We start from the raw sequence: 10,206 nt of genomic DNA, 5'->3' as shown, positions 1-10,206 counted from the left end.
CACCAAGTTTCTTTTAGAAATCACCATCTTAAAATCACTAATTTCTATTCAGTGTTTTATTTCAATAGCTTTGATTTGACTCAAACTTAGAAAGTGAACCAGACTCCCTAGTGTTTTACAACATAGTTTTTAACAACAAAAGTTTTTATCGCTATTCAAAACCAACCTTTTCAAATTAATCGTTTAGACTTCAACAACCCGTAGATAGCTAATGCTTGTCCAGAATCTCTGTGGGATCGATCTTTATACGTAAGTATACTGTATTACTTGGAGGGGTAAAAGATAGGAAATGGAGGCGTGTAATTGTTTCTAGTTTTTTTTTTCAATGTTTTGGCAAAACAACCCCAACCCAAGTATTAATGTCCTAAAGTATCAATTAGTTCCCGAAACAAACTTTAAAACCAAGTCTTGAATAGCATTAACTTTTGATAGGATAAACATTCATTTGACAATTCTAAAATTGAATCGTCGGGTCATGAATAAAAACTTGAATAACTCTTTTTGAATAAACACTCATTTTTAGAGTTGTCAAAAAAAAATACTCATTTTTAGACATTTACCCATAGTTGAAACACTTGAACTTGTAGCACACAAACGCACCCATGGAGAGATACTTTGAGCCACGAGCACATTAAATAGCTAGATTATTTTTCTTTGATGTGGGATCCACACTTGTTTTTAACTATAGGGCTTGCATCAAATACTAACCGAAACCACACGCATCGAACTAGGAATTTGATATGATTAAGGCCTTTTTTCATTTCGCCACCACATAAACCAATAGCCTACCCGAAATCATTTTCCCTTGTTCACCATTTTGAGCCTTGCCCTTCTTTTGCCACCACAATATAACCCTATTCCATCACTTTCTATCCAAAAATCCCAGAATCTATGAGTTTCTAATAGATAAATATGAGTCTAAAAAAGAGAGCATCAAAGCAAAAACATATACATTCTTTGGCTCACACACATTACCCCCTAGGAATACAATTCTCACATTCCGAAAAAAAAAAGCTTATTCAAAATTTTTGAGAAAAAAGGGGAAGAAAAGAAAAGAAATAAATAAATAAATGCTCTCAACTACCCAATAGTGACTTAACGTTTTAGAAACTTAATAAGATGCTTAAGCCTCATTTCCATCATAATCACACCAAACTTTAACCCTTCATTACAACCCAATTAAGCCCTTTTGATCAAATCCTAGTAAGGAGGCATAGTGTTAGAGGTTGGATGACCGTGCAAGCCCACGATAGTTATCACTTGTGTTGGAAAATTGAGAGGAAACACCTTACCCGGAACACTTGAGCGTAAAGAGTGAATCCTATGTGAGGTGTTTAACGAGTTCATTGGGTATCAACTATTTGAAAAATGTCTCACTAAGGGCCAAAAGTATAAATTCAAAAATCGTTTAATTACTCAAGGTGTTTATCATCTTTCGGACGGCTCGAAATTATGATCTTCTACATTGTTACTTGAAATGAATCATGTCTCATTGTTGATTTATTTGAGTGCTTGGTCTTCTAGCTTTGTTTTCGGATTTAATTTGCTTGAGGACAAGCAAAAGCTTAAATATTTGTTTTTCATCAATGATTCCATGACTAATAAATTGAATATCCACAATATTTCGAAATATTGTGGATATTTAATTACTTTTAGTTTGCATATATCACATGAGAAATGAAATTTAATAGTCATGGAATCATTGATGAAAAACAAATATAAGATCTTAAAGGGCAAAAATACTAATTAATTGTATTATAATAAATAAAAAATATAAAACTAAATAAAAATATAACATATAAAGTTAATAGGGAAAGAATATAATATGATTAATTTAATTATGATGTTTAGCTTAAATTGTATATATTTTGGAAACGTTAAGTTTAAATTCGTATTATTTTGTAAACGTTAAGTCTATATTGGTGCTATTTTGTACGTGAGGCCTAAATTGATACTATATTATAAACGTTAAGCCTAAATTGATATTATGTTGTAAACGTTAAGCCTATATTGTTACTATTTTGAACGTTGAGCCTAAATTGGTACTTGTTTTACTTTTATAAAATAGGATAAACAGTTGTCACTTCAAATTGAATTTAATCTATTTTGACTATTAATTTTATAAAATAGAAACAAAAACTTAATGATTAGACAATTATTTCCAAAAACAGACTAGCTTAATATATAAGAACATAGAAACTAGTAAATTATTTATCCAAATTAATCAGAAAGTATGCAAAAAGAAAAACCCATAATAATTTCACATAATGCAAAAACTTCAGGTTTATGAAAGAACTTGTAAAAGTTGCTCCTACTTGAAGTGCATAACATTTTTAAACAACTCCAACTCAGTCAATAGAAAAAGTCAGTTAAAAACATTGATTATGAAGATGTTAAGAGTCCAGAAGTTACTAAATTTACCCACTGCTACTCCTAATGGTTAAAAACTAAAAGGAAAAAAAATGGCAGATTTGCTACTCCTAATACGAACCCGTCCTTACTACACACCACAGATCGAAAAGGATGGTTTCAAACCATTGACTTCACAAAACCAATTGCTCCTGGTAACTGAATAAGCTGCCTTTTTCATGAAAAGAAATTCGTAGCCCATTCAAAAACGATAACGGAATAGAAGACTTTTCCGAGTTGCTATCCTGATAAGGATTTGATTCCCCCTTCTAATATCATCTAAGGTTGAACCTATCCTGTCCTCCCTGCATCTGAAGTGAGAGCAAATGTTGTTGAAATCTGCAAAATACAACTCCAATCCAACTCAATTAAGATGTGTTCAGTGCAATACATGAGTTGTGTTTGCAGATGTTTGTGAGAGAAACTTAACAAACTCTTTATTCTTTCTCTCAAAATTGAATCTTGCAGAATTTAACAGCATTTGCTCTCGCTTTAAATCCTCTGTCAACTTCTCCTTTTCCCATGTCTTCTGTTTGAGCTGATTCTCAGTTTCCATGTAGCTATCAGGTGGATTTGCTGACATGGAAGGTTTTGGAAATCTTACATCAACATCAGTCGTGCGGAACAAAAAAATCCAGAAAGAAGAGGTACCAAATGAGAAATACACATACAACACGCGCTCACACACACATGTAACTCTAAACATAGGGTATGCCAAAATATGTTATTTACTAGCCAGATGCATCGCATGAAACATAAAGGGCGGTCCGGTGCACTACGCGTCCCCGCTAAGCTAGGGTCCGGAGAGGGATCCCATCACAAGGGTCTATTAGGGGCAAGCCTTCCCCTGCCAATTTTTTTTTGACAAGAGGCCGCTCCTAAGACTTGAACCCGTGACCTCTCGGTCACACAACAACAACAATGTTTACCGTTGCGCCAATGCTGACCTTTTGAATCGACCATTTTAGACAAAATACGTATTTCTTTTCTTTTGTATGATAGTTGTACAAAAATTGGGCGAAGAAAAATCCATGCACCAAATATCATGAGTTGAATTTGGAAGGTCAGAGGCTAATGCTATGAACCCTATAGGTGGTCGAATTATAGCACATACATAATTCTACAATCTATCACGATTCATAAAGACATTTCTTTCTTAGTGCATTTAAACTACCTACATGCAGAAAGCAAATTCCGAAATACCACAAAAGGAGATGTTGTAAACCAATGAAATTCACCATTAGATCAGATTGGAAGACAATTTCATATCAATAATGAAAGCAAAATACTTACCAATTCCCCAAGGAAAAGAAACCATTAGGCTTAATAATCCCTCCATCCAGTGAAATTGCTCCATCACTTATAAGTGGGAGAGCAAGTAGCATCTCCTCCCTACTTTTGTAAACTTGCAGGCAAGAAAAGAGGCTGTAAAATAGAGTCTCTCTGAGGCCATAGACATCAGATACATACAACAAATTCATGTAATCCACATGGATCATGTTAACAGCGAAACCAATAAATCCAGGTGGGCACTCACCATTAGGCAATTTTGGCCGTAGAAGATCAAGCCTTCTTTGAGGGTCATCATCCACAAATTCACCACAGTAAGGTCTACAAGGGAAAAAAAGTTTGTAATTCAAGAGCTGAATTCCAAACAGCAATAAAGAAAAGAAAGATATACATGCGTTAAATTTCGAGACAAATGACAAGAAATCGATCATCCAGAGTTCGTCAGATAGTAGTACCAAAGCCTCGAATTCCAGAATCACTATTTATATGGCCTTCCTTGTCATAAGTTTCAAGAGCTTTAACACCTTCATAAGTCTTGCAAACAATTCCTAGCATTATCTCTACTCCTAAGTACTCTGAAAGAAGCCTGCAATAAGAAAGAATAAGTAAAAGTAGATTGAAAACAGTGCAGATAACTAACAACAACTGCATTATCATGCAGCTCTTTAAAGCAAAGATCAGTGTGGCAGTAAGTACGGAGGCATTTCACTGATTGAAAATAATAAGAGCTCTTGGAATTGTGGAGTACATAAATTAACTGACTACATTAGAACCAGGAACAGTATGCTGTATTAACAAGGAAACTAATCATAAGACTTATTTCATAGAAGAGGAAGAATCTACATGTTAGATAGATAGTAAATATCAATAGCAGATAAAATGCAACTTCAAACTAACATGCTAAGATTATCATCATCCACCTTGCCCAGAGTAGCAACAATACCAAACACATCCTTAGTAAATGCGAGTTGAGGTGCATGAGTACCATGGCACGTTGTCAGCTGCCACAGAATGCCTGCAGCAGAAGTTTCATGCTGCAGAATCTGCTTTACTGTTTCTGCCTCACTCTGATTGGAGGAATGGCTTTCACTTTCACCACTAGGAGGTCTTGCAGAGTGATAATTACCAAGAATAACTGAAAGGAAACTTGTCAGTAGCAAAAAATGAAAATGGAAAAAGAGATATTATGCATCACAAATGATTATACAGATAAAATCTCCAAACAATCCTAGCATCTAAAAGTAAATCCTTCCATTCGGAAACACTGACTCGAAGTTGAGATAAAAAAACTGCTCACACTACAAGTTCTGAGCTTTGGATTGAGTTACGGTTCCTTGACTAATCAAGAAGTAAATCTGCTTTTCTTTTTCCTCACCTAGCTTACCTATAATGAGAATTAATTTCCTGACCTCGGAATTTGTTTTTCAAATGATGCTTACTTTATTAATGATAAACACTTCCCTGTTATAACTTATAAGAGTACAAAAGGCAGACTTGAACTAGGACTCATGCTCATATTATAATTCAAACTTCCTAAATAAAAATTCTGAAAATAAAATCATACCTCTATTAGAATTAAAACTTCCTAAATAATAATTCTGATAATAAATTCCTACTCCTCAAAGACTAAGACTTCCTAAATAAAATAACGATTTATTATGATATAGACTAGCTACAACAGTTTTAACATTGCCTTCCCCTACAAAAATGAGTGTGATCTCATGCACAAAGATGATAACTGGAGCTACTTCACCATACTTCAGCAAATTTATGCAACTCTACTTTGACCACTATTGTGCCTTTCAACAGTGTGTTGATGCTTACAAAAATGCTCACACATATGCAACCAACCAGCTCAAGGGATCATACGACCCATCAAACTTAGGAAATCCAGTTTCTAGAATTTTGGAAGCAGACCTCCTCCTGTGGTCGTATTCTACTGTCCACCCCCCTGTCTCCTTCCTTGTTGTGCTAGATTGCCTAAATGGTTTCTAGTTGGAGTACCATGGCCTCCACCTTTGGCCTGTCTTTGGAGTATGAAGCTCAAAAAGGCTTCAAACTGTTTTTCCAGATTACTTGATTCACCCATAACTTGCTCTAATACCACTTTTCTAAGCTCCTGAGTTTTGGATCAAATTACGGGTCCTTGAACCTTGAAATCAGGAAGTGAATCTTACTTCCTTTTTCTTTCGAGCTAGTATGATGAGAATTAATTAATGCAGCTCGTTAGAGAGAAACCCAGATCTCTATGATGAGAACTCCTGACCTCTGAATTTGTTTTTCAAATAGTACTTTACCAATGATAAAATGGTTCCTTTCTATAATAGTACAAAAGGCAGACTTAAACTAGGATTCCTATTCTATCAGATTTAACACTTCCTAAATAAAAATTCTAAATAATAGAACTTCCTAAATAATAGTTCTGAAAATAAACTCCTATTTCTACTAATACTAAGACTTCCTAAATAAATGATAATTCTGAAAATAACAATTTCTAAATAAATTTACTCTGATTTGGACTAGCTACAACAGTTTCCTAACAACATCATTTTCGGTTTATATCAGCAAAAACTTTACTGAAATATCTTGTCTAATTAAATTAACTAAAACATTGAAGGAGACAGTGTATACGAATGACAGATCTAAACATTGCCACCACAGTACTTAAAGCATCTGGAGAACCAAGAATTAATGGCAAACAATTAAAAACAGGTGACTCAGTTGAATTTGTTAGGTAGCTACCATGCTTAAATTAAAAACCATTACACTACACAACATATGTCATGTTAGTGTCCTTAATTTTAATTTATTATACCCTGAAACCTAAGTTATATTATATTTGTTTTAGGATTAGTCGATTAGTTGGGTGTTACGGGTATAGTTTTGAGGGTAATTGCACATTTTTATAATAATTATAAGTTTAGGGTAAGTTTTAAAAGAAATTAGATGTTTGGAGGATCAAAAGGAACAATTAACGAGTTAATTCAAGACCTATATATAGCCTTATTTCAGAAATTAAAATCATTTTGATCAAACCAATCCTTCATCATTGTTCTTCCTCCATCCTTCTCCTCCATTCTCTCTCCACCTTCAACCACCACCAAAAATAGGGCAGCTCCACTGTTTTGGGTGTTGCCGGAGATCTAACCGTCCAAATCACCTCAAATTTTAACTGGAGACTCTAGACACATAGAAGCAACTTTTGACTGGAGGGATTTGGATTTGGAGTAGTGTACAAAGAATACGGGCTAGGAAGATTTGGGACAGATTTAGGGTTTTTGGTGGTGTTGTTCTCAAATTTAGGCTAAGGTAAGTAACGATCAACTAGTTTTTGGTTTTCATGTATAAATATATGTATATTGAGCTATAAATTTTCTTGAATTTGTCTCCTAAGGGTTTTCCTAGAAATGATTTGAGTATTGGTCGTTGATTTGAGTTTGTGTACAAGTTTGAAGAAAATGAGTTCACAATGGTAATTTTTGGACTATTTTGATTCATACCTTGATGTTGAATTGGTTTTCTTAAGAGTTTGATTATGATTTAGTTCAATTGATGTTGAAATTGGTTTTCCTAAGGGTTTAAGTGCTATTTGGGTTCAATTGATGTTGATTTGAATTTCAATAAGAGTTTGAATGTTATTTTGGTTCAATTAGTGTTCAATTGGATTTCTTTAAGGGTTTTAATGTTATTTTGGTTCAATTAGTGTTCAATTGGATTTCTTTAAGGGTTTTAATGATATTTTGGTCAATTGGTGTTAAATTGGATTTCTTCAGGGGTTCAATTGCTATTTTGGTTCAGTAAATGTTGGATTTCGATTTATTGATGATTGAAGTAAAGTTTGATCTATTTGATGTGAAAATGTATACAATTGAAGTTTGGTTGGATTTTGGGTAAAGTTTGTATCCATCAGGAGTAGTCCGGACGGGTGGTTTGATATTTGAAGACCATGCTTAGTGAGGAACATGGCCTGTGTACATAGTCAAAAGACCTAGTCGGGTATTGGCAGCGAAGTGTTGGGTAAGACCAATACGGGATTAGGCATGGTTACAGAGACGTCTCGATTATGTTTGCGTGTTGTGGATTGGTTTACGAGGGGATACTCGGTGATGGATACGATGTTGAATTTGATTCGAACTTTTGTTTTTAGTAAACGTTTATATAAGAATCATTACATTTTGATTAAGTTTGATTTGAGATTATTGATTAAACTTCCGTTTTAATTCGATGTTGTTTACAAGTTAATAAGTTTAAGGTTTGGTTTGGTTAAATGTTTTCACAAATGTATACATATAGCTATTTTACGTAAAAACTAGTTTCTATAGTTGATAGTTGCTTACTGAGATTTTTATCTCATATTTTCAAATGTTTTAATGTTTTTAGGCGAAGAAGTACGAGGTACAGAGGGAAGTGTTCGATACTAGGGCGAGGATTGGATACGGCCACGATTGTCCAAGTCGTCTTCTAGGGTATTGTATACCATTTTGTACATGTAGATATAGGTTTGTTTTGTGCTTGTGAATGTTTAGGCACCCGAGTTGCCAATTTTGGAAGTATAAAGAAGTTGTGGTATGCCGGATTTTGGTTTGAATTTCCAATTATGGTGTTAATTTATGAGATTAGGCAAATTAAAAGTTAACATGTTAGAATTGGAGTAATTTTCTATGTTTCGAACTCGTTTTGGTAAAACACACGAGAAAAGAATTCGTAATTGGAAACTATAAATGATTTTCGACCTTTGAGCCTCGGAGGCGTCGAAGCCAGCGTCAAGGGCATTGAAGCGGGAATCGAAGTGAGCCCGATCACGACGTTGGTTATCCTCCAAGATATCCAACCGAGCATAAAGAGCGTTGAAGTCGTGGAGGGGCGGAGGACTGAAATTGAGACCCATGCTTGAATCCGAGTCCCCTTCCGCATTGGAGTGAGCCGCCCCCGAAGTCTCGCCCGGGCCAGAAGTTGGACGCTTTAAGGATTTAAAGGCGTTTTTGTCCAACGGCCAAGGCACAAGGTGCGGGAGGCGCTCAATGGCGTCGGAGCCGAGAGTGGAGAGGGCGAAGATGGTGACGAGGTGGCCGAACCCGAGCTTGGACCGTTTCCGGATGGGCGTGGAGTGGAGGTGAGCAGCCACGTGATAGGCGAGGTCATAGGTGAGCCCATTGGCACAACAGTAGAGGGCCAACAGTTCATACTTGTTGACCTTAGAGGACTCGGACTTCCCCGAGAAGTAAAATGAGATGAAGCAGTGGAGAAGTTGGAGGATAGGGTCGCGGATGAGAGATGGGCGGAGGTTGGAGATATCGTAGTCCTCAGACCCGGTGATGGAGGTCCAAAACTCATGAACGGCAACACCGTCGGGCCAACGGGATGTGCCCCCCTCCGCTTGGAAAGTGAAATGGTGTTGGAGCCGTTGAGTGTCAATGGAGAAGGGGCGGTTGTGGAGGCGGAAGTTGAAGAGGGCGGCTCCGGGGACGTTGTTGGAGGTGAGGGTGGTGTAGAACTCAATGACCAAGGAGGGGTACACGTGGTATTCTTTACTGTAGATGTCGTACCACCCGAGGGCACGGAGACGAGCTTCGAAAGGCATGCCGAGATCGTGTAGATTTAGCACGCTACATTGGATATAGGGAAGCTCCATGACGGTGGCGGCAAAAAGGTCTTCGTACCGGGTAGCCTCCTCCTCGGTGAGAAGGTGAAAAGGAGCCCGGTATAGGCGGGTGAGGGGGGTGTGCTTTCCCGCTCGGGTGGTGGTTGTGATTGGTTTTGGGTGCGACCGGTACGGCCACGAGTGGCTCGTGGGGGATGCATATCGGCGGTGTTCTTTCGCCTAACCATGGTGGAATGTGAGAGTTTTGAGAGAGGGTGGAAGAAAGCTGTGAGAAAGTTGAGATAGTTGTGAGGAAGAAGGAAAAGAGAAGGGTGATTATATATAGGAAATGAGGGAAGTGGGGATCCAAGCAAAACTCGGATCCCCAGGAGGGATACGCGCGGCGTGATGCGGCCACGCCACGCGTATCCCACCTTTTTGAGCGTCAATTACGCAATAGGGGCACGATACGCGGGACGTACATGGGGGTACGCCACGCGTAGTGCACCTCCTGCCCTTTTGGATGGAAGAAAAAGGTAGGAACGCGGGGCGTACATGGTAGTACGTCGTGCGTAAAAACGAATTTGGAACAGTCTTTTTCGGTTTTTAGATGTATTTTGAATTTTTTTGGAGTTTTTGATTTATGATGTTATTAATGAGGTGTTAATGTTTTTATGATTTTTTATGTTGAGTTAATGTTTTTGTGTGTTTTAATTTTGAAATTAAGAGGGTAGTTAATGCAAAATTTATTATGGAGGGAGGTTGAGGATTTGAATTTGAAAAGGTAGAAGTTGATTGGAGAGGAGAGGAGGTGGAGTGGATAAGTGGGAAAGATTTTTGGGGAAGAGGAATGATGGGAAGTTATGAAGAAAAAGCTGCCATGGGGAGTTGTGATTCACAACTCCCCGAGGATACACGCGGCGCAC

General features: G+C 37.2%; 1 pseudogene; it reads right to left on the bottom strand.

Moving 5' to 3' along the window:
- Window positions 1–2,700: 2,700 nt before the first annotated feature.
- LOC136200524 (protein DEFECTIVE IN MERISTEM SILENCING 3-like) lies at window positions 2,701–5,788 on the bottom strand (annotated as a pseudogene).
- Between the last annotated feature and the right edge of the window lie 4,418 nt (window positions 5,789–10,206).

The sequence above is a fragment of the Euphorbia lathyris genome, chromosome 7 (assembly GCF_963576675.1).
Source record: "Euphorbia lathyris chromosome 7, ddEupLath1.1, whole genome shotgun sequence".
NCBI classification, from domain to species: Eukaryota; Viridiplantae; Streptophyta; class Magnoliopsida; order Malpighiales; family Euphorbiaceae; genus Euphorbia; species Euphorbia lathyris.
This window is presented reverse-complemented; position numbering and strand designations above follow the sequence as displayed.